At 40.9% G+C, this 20,122-nt stretch overlaps 1 protein-coding gene across 2 annotated transcripts in view; it reads right to left on the bottom strand.

Annotated features, from left to right (window-relative positions):
- The window catches only part of CUNH1orf87 (chromosome unknown C1orf87 homolog), a 99,065-nt gene that overhangs the window by 10,188 nt on the left and 68,755 nt on the right, over positions 1–20,122 (bottom strand). For both annotated transcript variants that reach the window (XR_007590768.1, XR_007590769.1), the window contains exon 12: positions 704–987. The gene's annotated coding sequence lies outside the window, so the exon portion shown is untranslated. The remainder of the gene's footprint in view (positions 1–703; positions 988–20,122) is intronic.

The raw sequence follows: 20,122 nt of genomic DNA, 5'->3' as shown, positions 1-20,122 counted from the left end.
TTCCCGGCTCTGAAGTAGTCATGCTGAAAGCCCAAGCCTGGTTTGTGTCTTCCTGTGGCCCCCCGCCAGGACACGCCACTGCCTGCCTGTGTCAATGCTGGGTCTGCACCCAGAGGCCCCTAGGTCTGGTGAGCTTTTGGCGGGTTTATTCATCATACACAATGGCGCAGGGGCACATATGTTGCGCTGGCAAGGCCGGGCATCTTTTCCAACGTCGGGGGAAGCAGTGGATGAATGAATAATACAGGGAGTGGGATCAACAGAAGGGGCAAAAGGAGGCCAGAGCCATATCAGCTCCCCTGCCCCCAGCAGGGCAGCAGAAGGCGCAGCTGGCGAGCTGCAGACTGGTGCTCCAGTCCAATCATCTTGCCGCTGGATTTTTGCACAGCTTTCCTTCCCCATTCTTCTCGGTTTTGACACTTGTGATTATTACCAATCCTGGTGGCGCTGACGCACTGAGTGCAATGGTTACCATGGCATGCTTAATAGCGAGAGCAGATGTTTGGCAGGGAAACACCATGCATTCTAAATACACAAGGCGAGAGTCGGTGGAGGGCGTAATTGATTTGCTGACTGCCCTGGGAAGCCAGCCCATGCTTGCTCAGGGCCAGGGCACCCTACCACATCCTCACTTTAACACCACACAGTCTGATCAGCAGCTGACCTCTGGTAGGCCCCTGGTATCCATGCTATCAAGTCTCACCTGCTCGCTTGTCTTCTGCAGTACTTAACACCTGCAGCCTCACAAACAGGCTGCGTCTGGTCTGTCTCCCGTCTTGGTTTGGCACAAGCTGTTCCCACAACTCAGGACTAGGTTCCTTTGTCTGGTGAGCAACATTTATGCAGCCTCCACTTCTCAACTCAATCCGTGGTGGGCCTTGATGGTGTCTGATTTGCTGAAGCCCTGCTTGCTCTCTTCATAGGACTTACTCTTGTGTTGTTGCTTGCTTGACTTCTCTCTCAGCAGAACGGTGGTTTCCTGATAAGCTATAAGAAATTCGACTTTAATTGGCGGGGGAAATTACACCAAATCAAACTTTTATTTGTTACAACCAGGAATACATTTCTTGCAAAATAATATGCAACCCGTAGCAACACCAAGAGCTCACACCCTCGCTCCACACAGGACAGCTATTCTGTATACACAGGGCCCTTTCCTATTCCCCGCTCTTCCTCTAGAAATCTGCAGACCTTCTCTCATTCTTCTCTACCTTTTTGAATCCTGCCTGCCAGTCAAGATGCTTCTTCTTAAATGCGCCACAGTTTCTCTGGCATACCCTCCCGAACACGTGTGATCCCTTCTTGCTACTGCTTCCTTGGCACCTTGTGTTAATTGCTTTCTCATTGCTATGACAGTATACCCTGGCGAAAGGAACTAGAGGGAGAAATGACTGATTTGTGCTTGCCTTCCAAGCAGGCTACGGTCCATCATGACAGAGAAGACATAGTAGTAGGCGGGGAAGGCACGGTGGCAGGAGCAGAAGGATGGCTAGTTACACTGCGTGCAGGCTCAGGAAACAGAGGGAGGGGAACAGGAAAGCAGGCGGGTCTTAAGTCCTACTCCAGTGTCTCACTCCCCGAAGCAATGCCCTATAGCCTTGTCTGAGAGCAGCACCAGCTAAGGACCAATTATTCAAAATATGAGCTATAGGGGACAAATCACAATCGAATCCCAAGTTCCACCCCTGACTCCTATCCAACTTCAAAGGCCCCTGTACTCTAACAACCCCAGCACTGTTCTGTGGTGATATTTTGTTTGTGGTTTAACAAATAAAGCTTGCCTGAAGATCAGAGTGCAGAGCTAAACCACTCACTAGTTAGCCATTGAGGCCAGGCAGTGGTGAGACACACCTTTAATCCCAGGGTTCGGGGAGGCAGGGACAGACAGATCTCTATGAGTTCAAGGCTATCCTGGGCTACACAGGATTGATCTGGTCTAAAAGAGAAACAGAGTCAGGCGGTGATGCCTCAAACCTTTAATCTCAGTACTAGTGAGTCACATGTCTTTAATCCCAGCACTAGGGAGGTAAAGATTGCAATGGATATGGTGGGGCAGAGAGAGGAATATAAGGCAGGAGGACCAGAACACATGATATTCTCTCTGAGGACTTGTAAAGACAAGCTATTCCATTTGGTCTGAGCATTTCATAGAGGTAAGAACTAGTTGCTGTCTGCTCTGCTTCTCTGATCTTTCAGCTTTTATCCTCCTAATATCTGACTCAATGGTTTTTATTATTAAGACCAATATGAAATCAGCATAAACTGTTTGAAAGTCCAATATATCTTCTGAGACTCGAGGCCATCTCTTAACTGTGAACTCTGTGCAATTTACAAAAATTACACACATCCCCACATAAATAGCAGAGCATATGTTCCCACTCCAATAGGGAGGAACAAGATATATATATATTATATATATATATTATATATATTATATATATATATATAGAGAGAGAGAGAGAGAGAGCAAGGAAAGATAGAACCAAAGCAAGACCCAAACCTAGCAGGGAAAATATTAAATGTTACAGTTCTGTATCTAGCATTTGGAATCATCTTGGTGACCTGCAGAGATATCTTTTCTAAGATGAAAGATAAATCATTACACCTGTGTTGTAGAATATTATCTTAACTAGGCAAAGTTGTGTTACATTTGTCTGTGCTGCAGAATAGTACTTTAACTGTGTACAGGTGTGTTACTTTTTTATGCTGCCTGTGTTTAATTATGTAAAGAAGTGTTGCATATGTTTCCCCATGCCTGTCTAAGGCACCTGAATGGTCTAATAAAGAGGTGAATGGCCAATAACTAGGCAGGAGAATGGACAAGCTGGGTTGTTGAGTAGAGAGAATAAATAGAAGGAAAAAAATCTAGGCTTGGGAGAGAAGAAGGATGAGAGAAGAAGGAGGAGAGAATGAGGGAGGTGCTTGGGGCCTGAAGGCAGGTGAACACCAGTCAGTCAGACATAGAGAAGCAGTGAAAGTGAGGTATACATGATATAGAAATGAATACTTTGCATTGGTATTGATCTTTGTCTAGTGATACAAATTTAATGTTGAATTTTTACATTGTGTATATACATATTTCTACTCTTATTTAAGGTATTATGTTTGTAAACATCTCATTTTAAAATGTAATGTAAAATTAAGAAATATAGGTTAATAGTCATATATAATAATATCAAACTTTTAGTTATGTTAGTTAGGTTTTCTAGATATACAGAGATACATTTCAGTTAGATACATAATCTTCAACTCTTCAAAGATCCCAGAAAGATATAATATTCGCTAAGTAAACAGGAAGTGCAGTGTAAGCAACTTCCAAAGTTCTAGAATTGACAGAGATTTCTTGCAGCCTGGAAGTCACCCAAAATTCTTTTGTAATGTTTGGGTATCCATCTTTAGCCTACAGGCCCATAGTATCAAGCAGATTTTTTTCACAAAACAGGAGATTTGAAGATCTGTTCTGCCTTGTAATGGCAAAGTTCATCAGTTGCTTTCTTCTGTTTCCTGCAGAATGTCTGGCAGTTTCTTCTGTGAAGCAGGGACCCTAAACGACCATCCCATCTTTTGGAAAGATTAGCAATTACATTTATGTGGGTCCTGAATGTCCAGTTTAAACAGCATACCAACAAGTAATTAGCTGAGGAAGAGAAGACTAGGACCTCTTTTAGATGTGGTCCTGTATACTCCATAAGTACCACCCATAAGAGTTCTGCCACAGTGTTACAGCCTCTTTATTGGTCAAGTCTGAAGGACACTGATGCAAAGGCAGATCTTCACAGTGGTAGAATGTTGAACACTTCAATGGTTTTGTAGCTTGGTTGAAAGGATAAATGGCCACACATGTAACTATATACTGATTTATGCTATAGCCTATAAGTTTGACTGGATGGATGATCAGTGGCTTGAAAAGAACATGGTTAGAAAATTGATTAAAAAGACATTATGAAAGAACTATGTGTCTAGGTATCTCCAAATGGGCCAGGACATGAAGATACTTGCATTACATGCTCATCAAAGGATGGCTTTAGCAGAGGAGGATTGCACTAATCAAGCATATAGGATTACCTTTCTGCGGTTAGTATCAGTTTCTTTTTATAGCTATTCCTGTCATTGTCCAATGGGTCCATAAATAAATAGTCACAGTGTCAGAAATGGAGGTTATGCTTGCCTCAACACCATGGACTTCCACTCCCCAAAGCTTACCTAGATATAGCTGCTGCTGAGTGTCAAATATGTCAGCATCAGAGTCCTTGATATGGTATAATTCCCTGGGGATTGTCATGCCAGGAACATGGTGGTATGTAGGCTACATTGTACCAGTTCCATCAGTTAAAGGGCAACACTTGTCCTTACTAGAATAAACACTTCTTCTTATTATTGGTTTGTCTTTCTTTCACATAATTCCTTTTCCAAAGCCATCCATGGACTTACAGAATATCCTGTCCACCATAATAATGTCATTTCTGACTGAGGAACTCACTTCATAGCCAAAACAGTGTGGTAGTGAGCTCATATTTATGAAATCCACAGGTCTTCCTATGTCCCCCATCACCCGAAAGTAGCTGGTTTGCTAGAACAGTGGAATGGCCTTTTAAAGATGCAGTGCAGTACCAATTAGGGGGTAATAGATTGAAGGATTCAATGGGGTTTGTCTAAAAGGCTTTATGAGCTCCAAGTTAGCATCCAATATATGACACTGTTCTTTCAGCGGCCAGGATTCATGGGTCTGGGAATCAGAAAGTAAAAATGGGAATGATATCACTCTCCATTATTCCGAGACCCATTAGAAAAAAAAATGCTTTCTATTCTCACAGCCTTATGCTCTTTTGGCCAAAAATTTTCCAGAAGAGGAAATGCTTTTGCTAGAAGGTCACAATACACATTCATTGAACTGAAAGCTCTGATTTCCCCTAGTCACATTGGGCTCCCTATAACCTTGACTCAACAGGTTAAGAAAGAAATAACAGTGCTAGAAGGGTAACTGATCCAGACTATTTGGGTAGAAATTGTACTGCTTCTCTATAATGGAGGTAAGAAAGAGGAATACTTCAAGTGTGCAGTAGAACCTTTAGGGCATATCTTGGTGTTACCATGGCCTATGATTAAGGTCAATGGGGTCTTACTAAAACTACAATAACCTAATCCAGATGAAATGATAAATTGCCCAAATACTTCATCAATGAAAGTTTAGGTCACTCCTCTGAGTAAAGAGCCACCATGTGCTGAGGGACTTGTTGAGAGCAAAGGAAATACCGAGTAGGGAGTAAAGGAAGGCAGTTGTCAATACTAGCCAAGAACACACAGCTCGGCACAGAAATGAAGACTGCAATTACCAGGAGTGTTCCCATCCTATTTTGTCAAGAACATGTTTGTGCACATCTACACATATATTAAGTAGATATTTGTGTGTACTTTCCTTTGTTTCTTTATCATGTAATAAAACATTGGTAATCAGATAATGTTTCTATGATATCATATTTACATTGTGGGACACTGAAAGACTAAGTATTCTTTAAGGGACTTTGCTGCCTATCCTCAGGGAAAATGGTTAATTTGCAGTTTTGCATCGTATAGCTTTATCATCTTGGGTCGAATTCTGAGATTATTTTTTATTATTTTCATTTTGGAAATTAAGCATTGCATAAGGGAGTAAGAATGGTTATAAGGCTGTCACAGAGTGGACCTGTGATGATTCATCTTAGGTGTCAACTTTACTGGATCTGGACTCAACAAAGAGACAGGCTCATAGACACACCTATGAGACATTTTCTTGGTCAGGTTATTTGAAATGAGAAGACTCACTCAAAATGCACACGATATCTTCTGGTGGTGGTCCATATAAAAAGAGAAAAATGATTTCCTCCCTTTTTGCTTCTTTGTCTTCATGTCTTGCTGGAGGGTTCAGCACCAGTCTCTTTGCTAGTTCATGTTCGCTCTTCTGCCATCACTGTTGCTGCTGCCATTGCTGTGACATTCCTTTTCTGACATTAGAACCTAGCTTCTTCAGTCTTTCGGTGTGGATGGGAGACCAGTGGCTCTCTAAGGACTCTCTAGACCTTCAGGGCCAGACTGAGACTGCTGAGGCATCCAGCTCACCAGAATGAGCAACTCTTGGGATCTCAACATCCATAGTGTGAGGACAGCCATTGTTGTTTCATCAGGTCTAACACATCTCATTTTAAATATATACCGGCACTGTTCATCTAGAGATTCCCAATACACATTCACATACATCACTTCCATGACATTAGGAATACATTTCTTTCAGGACCTTTAATTTCCAAGATGCAGGAAAGCCTCCTGTTATAAGCCCAGAGTTTGTCTACAAGACTAAGTTTGCATCCTTACTCTGCCAGTGACTCCTTATTTATCATGTTGGTTATGTTAAATGACCTGTCTCAACTTAATCTTTTATTTACTTGTTTAACAAAAATGTTTAAACCCCTGGCCATGTGTGTACTGTGTGAGGGTATATGGAGACAAGAGGAGGGTGTTGGATTCCTTGGAGCTGGAGTTATAGGTGGTTGTGACCCATCTGCCATGGGTACTAGGAACTGAACTTAAATACTCTGCAAGAACACATTTAACAGTCGAGTCATCTTTCCAGCCATTCATATTTTAATGAAATGGAGGTGATTATACTCCAATAGATGCTTTGTGAATTAAGAGACATTGTGATAGTTAGTCTTGATTGCCCAGTTGATTAGATCAAAGAAATGCCTAGAACATTTCTTTATAAATAAGCATGTTTTCTGAGAGGATAAGCAAAAATGTCAGTGTGACCTTGGGTGGCACAATTCTCTAAGCTGGAATAGCTACCAAAACAAAAAGAGAAGATGGTGGAACCCCTTGGCATAGCCATTATTCCTTTCTGCTGCTTGGCTGCAATGGTGTGAGCTGGTTTGTGTTGTCACTCTTCTGCACCGTAATGCATTGAAAATGCAGAGACTCTAAGACAAATATAGATACTTTCTCAATTAAGTTGTTTCTCTCAAATATTTTTCATAGCAGCAAAAAAATTGACTAATGTAGATGATGAGGATGGGCATAGTGAGATCTCATTAAATGGTTGTTATTTACAGGTTGATGGAGGTGGGTCTTGTATCTTATCTGTTGCTTTCATTGGTTAATAATAAAGAAACTGCCTCGGCCCTCATAGGACAGAAAATTAGGTAGGTGGAGTAAACAGAACAGAATGCTGGGAAAAAGAAGCTGAGTCAGGGAGTTGCCATGATTCTCCCACTCCAGACAGATGCAGGTTAAGATCCTCCCTGGTAAGCCACCTCGTGGGCTACACAGCATATTAGAAATGGGTTAGAACAATATGTAAGAGCTAGCCAATAAAAGCCTACAGATAACGGGCCAGGCAGTGTTTAAAAAGATACAGTTTCCGTGTAATTATTTCGGGCCATAACCTAGCCATGCGGGTGGCCGGGCGCCGGGGACACAGCCCCGCCAGCCACTCCTAATGCAACAACAGGTGATTGTTTACATAGTTGCCTAAAGCCACCAGGGACACCATTCCTTTGGTGTTGGATGTCATAATAACTCTGTGTACCCTATAGCAAGCTATGCTCTAAGTCAATTGCTTATGTCATGAATCTTACCCCATCTATTGATATCTACTACGTTGTATGTAAATTAGACACATGAGGTAGAACATTAAATATTTGAGTATTTAATAATAAATCTTGGCTGGGTGGTGGTGGCACATTCCTTTAATCCCAGCACTCAGGAGGCAGATGTGAGCAGATCTCTGTGAGTTCGAGGTCAGCCTGGTCTGCAAGAGCTAGTTTCAGGACAGTTAGGACTGTTACATAGAAAACCCTATCTCGAAAAAAAAATTCTTAAAGACAATTCAAGCCCATTTAAAAGGTGCAATATAAGAAGAAATACACAGAGAAGTTTCTCCACCAATTTCTACTTTACTTTAATAGTTTGCAGTTGGTGATTGTCATAGAGCTACCAGTGAATTTAAATTACCTCGTGAAAGAATTCTGAACTTAGAAAAGGAAGATGGTCTCTATCTGTCTCTTTCTCTCCCTCTCCTTCCCTCCATCCCTTTCTTCCTCCCCCATTTCTTTCTGTGTGTTTAGTGCAAGGTGTGAAGGTGTGGGATTTTCCGGGGATGGAACTAATGAAATTTATCTGAAGACAAAAAAAAAAAAAAAAAAAAAAAAAAAAAGGAACACTTACATGTTGGTATTACTTTTCAATAGTCACAACTAAAACTATTAATAAATTATGACTTTGGTGATTGTGATCAAGGTGTCATGTGACTGGAGTGGAATCAGAATGTATGTATAAAAACATAAGTGAGACCTTAGTGGAATCTGTACTAGTGCCTTCCTGTGCTGAAGATCTTCTGTGGCTTCCCACAAGAGTGGCAGTCTTCCAAATTCTGTGGTCCACAGTGGTGGATTCAAGATTATTTCTACTTTATGCCACTGAGGACATATGGTCCTTTATCTTCTCATTAGAAGAACTCCAGTGTTAGACTCCACCACTCTTGTTTATGTGGTGGCTTCTCTACTTTATTGCATTGTGGTTTTCATTGGCTGACTTTTGAGGTTGAACCAGCCTTGCATCTCTAGTACTGTCTCAGTTGGTAATATACATCATTGGATTAGACTTGACAATATTTTGTTAAGGATTTTCAGAGTTTAGTCATAAGCCATATTAGCATGCACATTTCCTTGTAATGTTTTGGCTTTGATGAAAAATATGTATTGTCTCTGCTATTCCCTCTTCTATATACTAGAAAAACATGAATAGAATTGATGTTTTTCTTGAATGTTTCTTTGACTTTTTCAGTAGACTGCATCACTTTGAAGGTTTTTTACGATCCAGGGAACCCCAGATGATGAAAAGTCCTTTTAGGATGTCCTAAGTTTCCTCCTTGAAAGGGAGGGAAGGTCCTTGAGAGCCTCCATGGTAACAGTGCAGCTCAGATGGTCCCATTTTCTTGAGGCACCACCTGACCACTTCTGATGTTTCCCTTTCCATTTTAGGCCACCATTGTTCTGTTTCCCCAAATGGAGTCTCAGTCTTTGGAGATAGTGTGGTAGAAGGCTTGAAACTCTACAGTCTCACTACTTCCTTTGTATCTGTGTGTGGGAACTTAAGCTCACTGTGTTGTGAGGATGGAATGAAAGATTACTTCAAAAATATCTGACAGCTTAGTAAGAAGTGATTTGGGGATTTCTGATAGACACACTAATTGTCTGTCTATCTATCATCTATCTATCTATCTATCTATCTATCTATCTATCTATCTATTATCTATCTATCTATCTATCTATCTAAGATTCAATTAAAAAAATTACCTACACAATTGTATAGTGACTGATTTAGGAGACTTTAGTATATCTATCACCTTGAGCATTTATCACTTCTTTGTGTGGGTACCTTCAAAGTTCTCTCTACTTTCTCCCTCGAATGTACAATGCATATAAAGCTCAGTCACAGTTGCAGAGGAATCACAAAGCTTATCCTGCCTACTACTGCACCCCTGTACTCTGGCATCATAAGCTTTCAATGGACTCAACTTCCTTTCTCAGGAAATGGAGCCATTTTTCTCAGTCTATGAGGCCCACCTGGGTAGAAAGTCTGTTTGCCAACCTACGAATCTGAGAAGAGTTTCCAAAATGGAGTCCTGGACACAAACGACGTCCCTATCCTTCCATTCCACTCTCTGTGTCCCTCCCTACTCCTCCTGTCTTCCTCCTTTCCCTTTCTTCTCTCTCTTTACTCTCCGAGATCAATCCTTTCACCTTAAAAATGGCTACATTACACATTGCAAAGTGGAAATGGTTTGGAGATGCGAACAATCTGTTCTAGCTTTTTGCCAGATGTGGAGAGGACTCTCTATGTTACTGAGGCTCCTGAGCCTTCCTGACGTGTGTGAAGTAAAGGCAGCTAGTCCAATTCTAACTCCACTCTAGAAGGGGAATTCTTTTTGGTTGAAAAAAAAATCATGAGTCAGCTACTTAGAAAAGTGCATCGCTGATGATATTAGTACCTCAGAGCAATTTCATCAGTCTAGGAAGCATATTTTCAGGAGGCAAAACTGGCAGGGCACGAAGGACAGAATATTAATAAAGCTGTCAGAGGCAATAGTGCTGTTTCAGTTCTGGGCAGCAGAGGGAGCTGTTAGCTCCAAATCCTTAAGTCTAAGGCAAGAAGGCAATCAATCACAGAGGCTGGGAGAATAAACTTGGCCCTTTCTTGGCAAAGTGAATTTGGTTTACTTCACTAGAAAGAACTGGAAGGGCAACATGTGGTTAGTTATAATGGGCACAGGTACAATACGTAAGACTTGCCTTGAGCTAGGCATTGGTCTGTATGTACGTTATAAATTCAAATATATTAAATTCTCAAAGCAGGAGTATGGGGAGGCAATATTACTGTAGCCTTTCTGGTGGTGAGGAAACTGAGGATCAGTGATATTAAATGACTTTTCTAAGGTCACACAGTAATTGGCCGAGGTGGGGTTTGAACCAAAGTTCTCTGGCTCCAAAGCCTGAGGTCTTAATTATGAATAACTGTTTACTATGCATGTTTGATCCCATTTAATATTGAAAACAGTTGATATTTCCTAAGTACTTTTTCTTGCCATGATTTCATTCACACACATTTACAGAGGTGGGAGAAAGAAGGAGGACAAAATAATGGATGATATCAAAGAGAAGAGGAGAGATGAAGGGAGGTGGGAGGGGAGGCAAGGAGAGAGAACATTAGACTGAGAGCATGAACAGTTTGTCTCAGGTCCTCACGTGTTTATTTTGCCTTAAACAATTTCACTGCTCGCATGTAACATCTTATGGTTCTATGTTCTTTATCACCAATAAATACCACAGAGAACCTGGCAAGTTTGACCCAGGACCAGGTCATCTGTCTCTAAGGCTAGTGCTGTTAATTATTCTATTGTGTCCTCTACCTCTTCCTCTATGCTAGCTTTTGCTGTTAACAGTCATGAGATTTAGAGCCTGAAGACTACATTATCCTAACCTCATCTCTTCTTGAGCCTGGGACACTAAGTCAGAAACACAAGAGTTTCTACTGCTTTGATGCGTTGCAACACCTATGTTTTGTTTAGAAAATAGCATTCCATGGTACTTATTTCCTCTCCCTCTTCTGTGATATTCCCTGAGCTTGGGATAGGGAATGCTCATATAAATATCCTACTTATGGCTGAATAAATAGGATCACAATCTCTTATTCCCAGCACAATGCATCCCTACATTGATTGCTGCCTACTGCAAAAAGAAATTTCTCTCCCCAACATTGAGAGATGCATGGATATGGTTATAAACATAAGCATTTAGAAAGTAGTTGGATTATGTTACCACTTAGAAGATGACAGTAGTATTTTCCTCCCTAGGGCCTGTTACTTCCACAGAAGTAGCAGGTCTGAGCTCTCTGATGGTGAGCAGGCCTCAATCTAATCATAAAATAGATTGTAATCCCTGTAACAGTCATGCCACTATTGCATTAGTGGTACAATGTTGCTGTCAGGTTAGTATTTTCATAGCCAGCCTTTCCAAATCTTGGGAAAGCATCTTACAAAATCAGTGTAACCTTAATATCCCCAACTGAAGCAGATCTCAGACAGTGAAGTGCTTTGCCCTTCACATTGTGGTAATATATTTAGAACCCAGAATATAAGTTCAATTTTCCCAGTTCAGAGTCTACTCTTTTTTTTTTAAGATCAGAAACTACTGATTTTATGTTCTCACCAAAAGTGATTCTCTGCCCCTGTCTAGCTTCACGTCTTGACCAGGAATTATTCTTATTTCATATGATAGCTTTCCACCACTACACAATACAGTTATCCAAACACAAAATTTTTGCATCAATGGCTCCCATGCAAAAAGTGCTAGAACTATTGGTATTCTGGTAAGAGTGTGTGTGTGTTTGACAAATAGTCTTAGCTCTCTCGTATATAAATTGTGTAACCCTAGTCAGATCCTCAGTGTTTTCTTCTGTCAAGTGGGCATCTTATGTACTTGTTGGTTGCTGCAATTGTGCAATGATGAACACACTATGGGAATAAGGTCTAGAAGGTTGTCAAGCGGAATCCAAGGCATTGTGACTCTTTCATCCTTCCTTCTGTCTAGAAAGTATTTTTTCCATTTGCTCTCATTACACAGTAACCAATAACAGTGGACAAACCTTATTACTAATGTGAAAACCATCTGGGAGAATCCATCTCCCTCCATCAGGACTAATCAACAGGGCCTCATGACCCAGCTCTGTCCTGGTATGAGCTCATAAGAACAGATGGAAAATGGGTTGGGCAGATGGAAAGACTCCATTTTCTGACAGGAATTATTTATTTGTGAAGTTGGAAACACTTGGTGACTCTTTTGTATTGAGAGGATGAAATATTGTTAAATGCACAATGGGGCCAGGGAATTAACAAATGCACTGTGACTACAAGAGTCTCTGTGAAACAGGGAGAAGGAATAATAATGGAGCTTTGAAAAATGCTCCAAACACATAAATTATTTACTCGGTGTATGTCACCCATTCCCTTGCAGCTAGTTCTGCTGTTGGAACTACCCTTCATGCCCTTCCTACTAAAGACGCTGCTCTTTGTGACTGAATTCTTACAAAACATGAGCATTGCAAAAGACATAGCTACCATTAGGAGACCTGTTTAGCACTAGCCACCATGTGTATTACTTTGCAGGTCTTATATCCAACCTTTATGTTAGCTTTACAAAGCAGGCACTTTAAAATGGCCTTTCCAGGTGAAGAATATAAAATTCAATGACATCGATTTCTTGAGGTCATTGAAATTACTTGAAATAGGCTTTTCATTGCTGTTGTTTTTGCATGTCAGACCTGTTACCTCAAGTGGCAATCAAAACATTAATCAAGCCCCATGATACCCTGTCCCCTTTATGTGATATCTTAGAAAATATTCAGGGTTTGTTGGGGTCTGACCCTACTGCCCCTGGCTTTGTATCCTTGTCCTTCACCGGGGCTGTGATTTGTGCTTGCAAACAATTCATAGTAGAGAGTGGATTCCTTACTCAGAAATTTTACTCATCTTACTTACTATGCATAGAGCATTCATTTCTGCGCTCCATGGGCTTCATTTAACTCACTCTGGCCGGTTGCTTTTCTTTGTTTAGCTTTGATTTGGTCCTCATCTAGGAAACCATTTCTGATAGCAGTCATGCTCCTGTTACCATACTGAGCACTGTTTCCCTGCATGATAGTTGATGATCCTGGCATTCTTTCATATGTCATTAGCATAACATAACATAACATAACATAACATAACATAACATAACATAACATACTACTACAGTCAATGGGGTCAGTGTCCATTTTCACCAAAACCTGGAACTTCTGTCTTACTTGTTACCATGTGAAAGGATCCCAACATGAAACAGATTGTGTTTTCTAAACTGACGAATGAATGGATGGACAGAGAGATGGACAACAGTGACAAGGGCTTCCTTCTAAAACATCCACAAAGAATACCTTCGTCAATGTTTATTTAGTATCACCCAAGGTTCAGCCCTATTTTGGACCTTGACATCTTAGCACAATTGAATCAATATGTATAGGCCACTTGGAAGACTAGGGGTGTTGGAATATCACTTTGAATAGCATTTCCAATAGTGTTTTACATAGTTCTTAGAGATGGTTAAGGTGTCATTTGAAAGGAATAACTTCAGCAGACTATGCTTTAGTAAAATAAAAGTTGAGAAGTTTTTTGTTTGCTTGTTTGATTTTATTCTAATCCCTCTGTGCCTTAGATAATGAGATATATTTTACTGATAGATAGTGTGAGACAGGGTTAAACAGAATGGAGATGATATTTCTCTCCCTGAGGAGAAAGTCACTAGTCATAGGCCAAATCTGATATCAATGAGGGAAGGAACTATCATCCTGATGTGGATTTCCCTCTGTATGCTGTGAATATGTTTTATTACCATTGGTTAATGAAGAAGCTGCTTTGGCCTATGGCAGGGCAGAATGTAGCAAGGCGAGAAATTGAAGCAGAGATAAAAGGATAGAAAGTGGAATCAGGGAGATGTCATGTAGCTACCAAAAGAGAAAAACACCAGAACCTTACCAGTAAGCCACGGTCTCATGTCAATGTACAGATGAATAGAAATGGGCCAATTGAAGATATAAGAGCTAGCTAGGAATATGCCTAAACCATTGGCCAAACAGTGTTGTAATTAATATAGTTTTTATGTGATTATTCGGATCTGGGCAGCTGGGATATGCAAGCGCAATCTCTGTTTACATCATCTTCCAGGGGAAGGAAACAAAATTTGGATAATAGTTGTTCTGAAAAGTAGTATAATATTTCCAAGAGGGACCCAGGGATCTTGCCTTTTGGGGCTTGGGTATCAGATGGTCCAGTGAGTGGAACTGCTCACCAACCCAGACAAGGGTCACAACATCAACTCTTGTCAGTGTTGTTTTTACAAGAGAGGATTCCGATTTTCATTTCCAAGTTTCTAAATGTCTGAAGCCAAATCATTTACCAGGGGCTATTAACACCCCAAGTCAGTATTCTCTGGAGACTAGTACAGTGAAAAACAGATTCCACAGTTCATTTCTGGGGCACAGTGGAAGATATGCAACCTACAGTGTTTAGATGTTAGGAAGATATACAACCTACAGTGTTTATGTGTTAGGGAAAGTGGGCAATGTGTCTTGACAGACATCAGAAGGGAAGGAATATTTGCTATTTACTTATTTATGAGATTAATATAATTACTGCAGTTCTTTTCCTTCCCTCCCTCCAAACTCTCCCATACAAACCTTCCTGCTCTCCTTCAAATTCATGGCCTCTTTTTTCACTAATTGTTATTGCATTCATTTTTTTATACATATATATTCCTAAATGTAAATTTATCAACAATGTGATGTTACTTGTATATAGTTTTTCAGGCCTGACCATTTGTCACTGAACAAACAGGTGACGTATGCTTCTATGGGGAGGCCCTGCTCCTAACGTTCCTCAGCTGCCTATAACTCTTTTTGTAGGGTTGGGACCACCTGTACTTTTGCCTGTACTTTGGCATGCCTATTGGTGTCATTTTTGTTAAGCTGACTTTTGGACAGTCATATTGGTGAGGTTTTGTGGGTGTAATTTGTGATGTTACTAGGAGACACAGTCTCACAGAAAACTCCTAGTCTTACAATCCTGCCTCCTCTTGCCTGGTATTCACTGAACCTTAGGCCCGAGAGTGCTTTGAAGATGTATCCAGTGGAACTGAGCTCAGTTGTGTTTTGATTGGTTGTGATTGTAGTGGTGTAAGTCTGTTACAAAGAGAAGTTTCCTTGATAAGGGTGAAGGTTACACTTATCTGTGGATATAAGACAAGTGTTTATAGATTGTTCTTAGGGATTATGCTGGTTTAGTAAATTAGAGGTGATAGAATCTCTCACAGTAACTACAACTTCACTAGCATTATTTGGTCTTTGTTTGTTTGTTTGTTTTTGAGACAGGTTTTTTTTTTTTTTTGGTTTTCGAGACATGGTTTCTCTGTGGCTTTGGATACCTTTGGAGCCAGTCTTGGAACTAGCTCTTGTAGACCAGGTTGCCCTTAAACTCACAAACATCAACCTGCCTCTGCCTCCCAAGTGCTGGGATTAAAGGCGTTCACCACTACCACGTGGCTTACTAGTTTTGTCTTTTTATACATACTTTTCTTTTTCCTGGGAAGATCAAGATCCTACTTAGAACTTTAGCTGAGTGTAAGTGCTTTTCCCTCAGGAAATTCCCATTGCTCAATTCCAAAGGAGACATTCCTTCCTCCTATTTTGTCCCCTTTCCCAAGGTAAGTCTAAGAAAAGGTTTAACTCACCTGCACAATCAATTATATTCCTGTCATGATCTTGGTCATGTGCAGCATAAAAGAACTGCCGAAGTCCTAACCTCTAGACATTTATTTAATGTGAGTGTGCTTATAAAATGTGATGCTTGGACACAGAGATAGGCATAAAAACAAGGAAAATATCAAGGGAAAATAAAGTCAGAGATCAAGGTCATGCTCTTGAAATTCAAGGAATGCCAAATGTCAGCAAACTAGGCAGAGCTAAGGAAGTGACATAGAACAAACCCCCCCTAAGCCTCAGAAAGAACTAGCCCTGCCACTCCTCATTTGGGGACTTGTAGCCTCCAGACTAAAACAACACAATTCTGATTAAATCTCCCAACTTGCAGTATATAGTTAAAGAAGGCCTATCAAAGAACTAGAAAGAGGCTTGGGTAAAAGTGTTAACTGTTCCTTCAGGGCACACACACTGGACAACTCATGACTCTCTGTAGCTCCAGAAAACTCTTAGACTATCTTTGAACCTCCACGGACATGTATGCAGAGTACATATATTTACACGGATGACACAGATACACATACACATACATAAAATAAAAACATCAAAATTATAATACAATTACATCATTTCCCCCTCCTTTTCCTCCCTCCACATCCTCCCACACTCCCCTTCCTTGCTCTTTTTCAAATTCATGGTCTCATTTTCATCACTAGTTGAAACACACATATATTCATAAATGGATCATTACAACTTTCTTAGTGTGTATATTATTTTTATGTGTTCATTGCTGAAAATTTGGTATTGGGTAGCCAATTGGTTAGCTCTTTCTTGGGGGAAGACTACGGCTCCCTTGTAGTATGCCTTATTTGCCTATACTTCTTTGTATAGGGTTGAAGCTTCCTGGGCTTTCCTCCAGCCACATAAACATGTCTACTTTTGTCCTTGTTAGCCTGTGCTTAGGCAGTCATGTTGGTGAAACCTTATGGGTGTAGCTCTGACATTCTTAGGAGACACAATCTCACAGGAAACTCACTGATCTTATGGCTTTTACAATCCTTCTGCTCACTCTTCCCCAATGATCCCTGAGCCTTAAGTGTGATATTTGTGCTTTAGATGTATTCACCGGGACTGAACTCCACACCTCTGCATTTTGATTGGTTGTAGAGAAATTTCTTTGATGAAGTCAAAGGACTAACTATACTTTTCTCTCTGTGTTTGGATATGCATTTAGCATGTAGTTGGAAATTATGCTGATTTAGTAAAATGGTAGTTACAGGTTCTCTTCTAAGATTACTAACCATAGGTAGTTGGCTGATGTGGGAGGGTCTTCCTACTACAGTTGGCTAGGTGTTCAGTACCAGGATTGATTTACCTGTTGCTGATGGGTCTTACTTAATTCTTTAATCAAAAGATACAGGCTGACTAGATGGGTCAAGAAAAGAATACATCTATTTCTTTTCTATGAGAAATACATCTCAGTTTTAAAGACATACATGGCCTTAGAATAAAAACATAGACAAAAGTACTCCATTCAAATGGAACCAGAGAACAAGCAAGCATTGCTGTCTTAATATATGACAAATTAGACTTCCAATAATACTAACCAGAGAAGGGAAGGAGGGCACTTCATCCTAATCGAGAAAATAATTAGGCAAATTCGGGTGCAACTAACTTCATTAAAATCATGCTATTGGATTTAATATTTAGATTAATCTTAACCCATTAGTAGTAGGTGATTTCAATATCACTACTTTCTCCAATGGACAAGTCATGTGTGAAAAACCCCCAGTGTGGGGAGACTCTCACTCGTGTCTCGGGATAACACGACTCTCCCCCCACAATAACTCATGAGAGACCATCCTTCCTGCAATCACACGAGGTTTAATCGATGAGATGAGAACCAATGCACTGGGGATGAGACTCATAACCCATGCAGGGGAAGAGTTCGACCTCGAGTGACCGGGAGAAGGGGTTTTTAAGGGAAGAAACCACAGCCCAGTAATCCAAAAGGGGCAGAAAGGGTGTCACAGAAAATTCCAAAATACCAGTGATGATCACAAGGGGGAAACTACCTGTTTCTCAAGATTACAATCTAACTTTATCTTCATCTAGTTCCTGAAACACTGAACAGGCTAATCCTAGATTTCTGATTCTTCTCTTCCTGCTTAGATTTTTGGCTATTTTCTTCTGCTGGAGGGTATGGATTTATCCAGGTCTTTCAATGTCCACCAAAATATGAATAAAAGGAACTCTTTAAAAAGGACAATATATTCTAGATATGGCAGAGAAGCTGCACGCACAAAACCTCAACACATGTGTGGTTGCTTAAACAAGACCTGAGTAATGACCATGCCCATCAGCATGGATAAGAGAGTTTACAAGGTTCAACCACTCAATGAAGAGCTACAAGAAGTCCATGGCTGCTAAGAGAGAGAGAATATGTTTTCTCAAGAAACCAGCCTCCTGAGAGCTTATCCAATCCCAAATGGTCAACAATAATCACATGTCATAGAAGCAATACTAAATTGAATCAGTAGGTTTGGTGTGTGTGTGTGTGTGCATGTCTTTATATGCATGCCTACATAATAATAATAATAATAATAATAATAATAATAATAATAATAATAATAATAGAGGTTACAAATTTGAAAGGGAATTGGGATCATGAGAAGAGTTAGAGGGGAAAAAGAAGGGTCCATAGAAAGGATGTAAATACAGCATCCATATATATAAAATTCTCAAAATTGAGAAAAATTTAAAAAGAACCTTTTGTAACTTAATCCTTTTATTTATACACGAATTTCTTTAGCTCCCTGCATATTTTGACACCCCCCCCCCAAACTTGAGCCAGTACTGTAGGAGAGAAACAAGACCCTCATTTCCTTTTTCCCATCCTGCTTCTTTCTTTCCTTCTGCCAATAAAGGTCAGGAACAGTCTATCCAGAGTCACCAATCTTCAATCTCTGTGTCCACAGGGAGTTTAGAGATGCTTTTGGAAAAACAGATTAGACTTGTCCAAAAGGATAGATAAGTAGTAAAGAGTCACATCTCAGAAGGTAGCCGAGTACAGGAAAGCTCAAAGAATTTCTCCTTAGAGCTAGCTCTGTGAAAGAGCAGAAAATGAGCTTCAGCTGCAATCTTCTGGGGACTGGTTAAGTAGCCAGTACTTTGGAATCCTGACGAGGCAGAATCTTGGTATGAATCTCCCTTGAGTAAGAACAGAAAACTGTGTGGGATATCAGCGTGTGTGCTTTAGGGCTTGGTACCAAGTGCCAATTGCTCTTCGCAGGATAAATCTCCCATGCCCTTTTTCAGAGCTGAATCTGCCTGTGAATTTGTCTGGACTCCATTCCCGAAAGCACCATCTGCTAGTGATTGTCCTACCATCTGACCATTTACCCTTTGTCAACTGCCCTCGTCTGGTCAACATCGCTACCAGTTGGAGTCTACCCATTGTCCAATTTGGAAAAACTGAGTCTGAAAAGTGACAATGCAGAGGAGGGAGGGGGAGGGGAACACTGTCATGCACAGGTATCGGAGGCCAAGATGTGTTGTTGGAAGACCGTGAGTCTTTACTCAGAACCTGCAGAAAGAGCATGTGGCCAAGCCAGAGCCATATTGTGTCCCAGGCAGCCTGATGGTTCCACAAATAATATTGATGCCTTTTGTTTGGAAACTTTTATGGCGGCTTCCCACTTTCCAACAAGCCGTGGTAAACGCTGGGCCTCCCCCAAACCACTTTGCCTTTTGCATGGTTCTGGGCCAACTGTGCAGGCAGATGAGGCCCCTCAATGCTAATGAGGGGAAGGGCTGGCATTCCTGAGGCACCCAGCTCTGGGAAGCAGGCCTTTGTTGCTAAGGAGCATTGGAACTGTAGCTGAAAGGCTCATAAAGACAGGGGGTGAAGAGAGGGGGAGAAGAAAGCATGCACTTGTTGCCAGAGCGTCACAGTTCTCTAGACAGAATCAAAGCTGTCCATTTTCTGATCCCAATTAGAATAGCACCCCCTCCTTACTGTTGCTTTTAATGATCATTGGAATTCCTCAGAAGAGTTAGAGAGCACTTAGCAAACTCTGGACTGTACTATTGCTTCTGTTGTGCTTTGGCTTCTGTGAACATCCCACCCCCAGGTGACTGGAGCATGCTTTTTGTTTCTGGTTCAGAGGGGTGATGGAGCTGGGGGAAAGCAGGTGGGGTTTACTAACGTTTATATGTGAGCTTCATTCTCTAGGTTGTTTACCAGTGGCCCACTCAGTGAAGGATCTGGGCTTGGTGTTGGTGACAAAAATGAAGAGGCTCTGCCCCA

The sequence above is a fragment of the Alexandromys fortis genome, unplaced genomic scaffold (genome assembly GCF_014885135.2).
Source record: "Alexandromys fortis isolate MF-2015 unplaced genomic scaffold, M_Fortis_MF-2015_v1.1 scaffold_13, whole genome shotgun sequence".
In the NCBI taxonomy this organism is placed as follows: Eukaryota; Metazoa; Chordata; class Mammalia; order Rodentia; family Cricetidae; genus Alexandromys; species Alexandromys fortis.
Note: the sequence above shows the minus strand (reverse complement) of the source record. Positions and strands in the feature narration are given on the sequence as shown.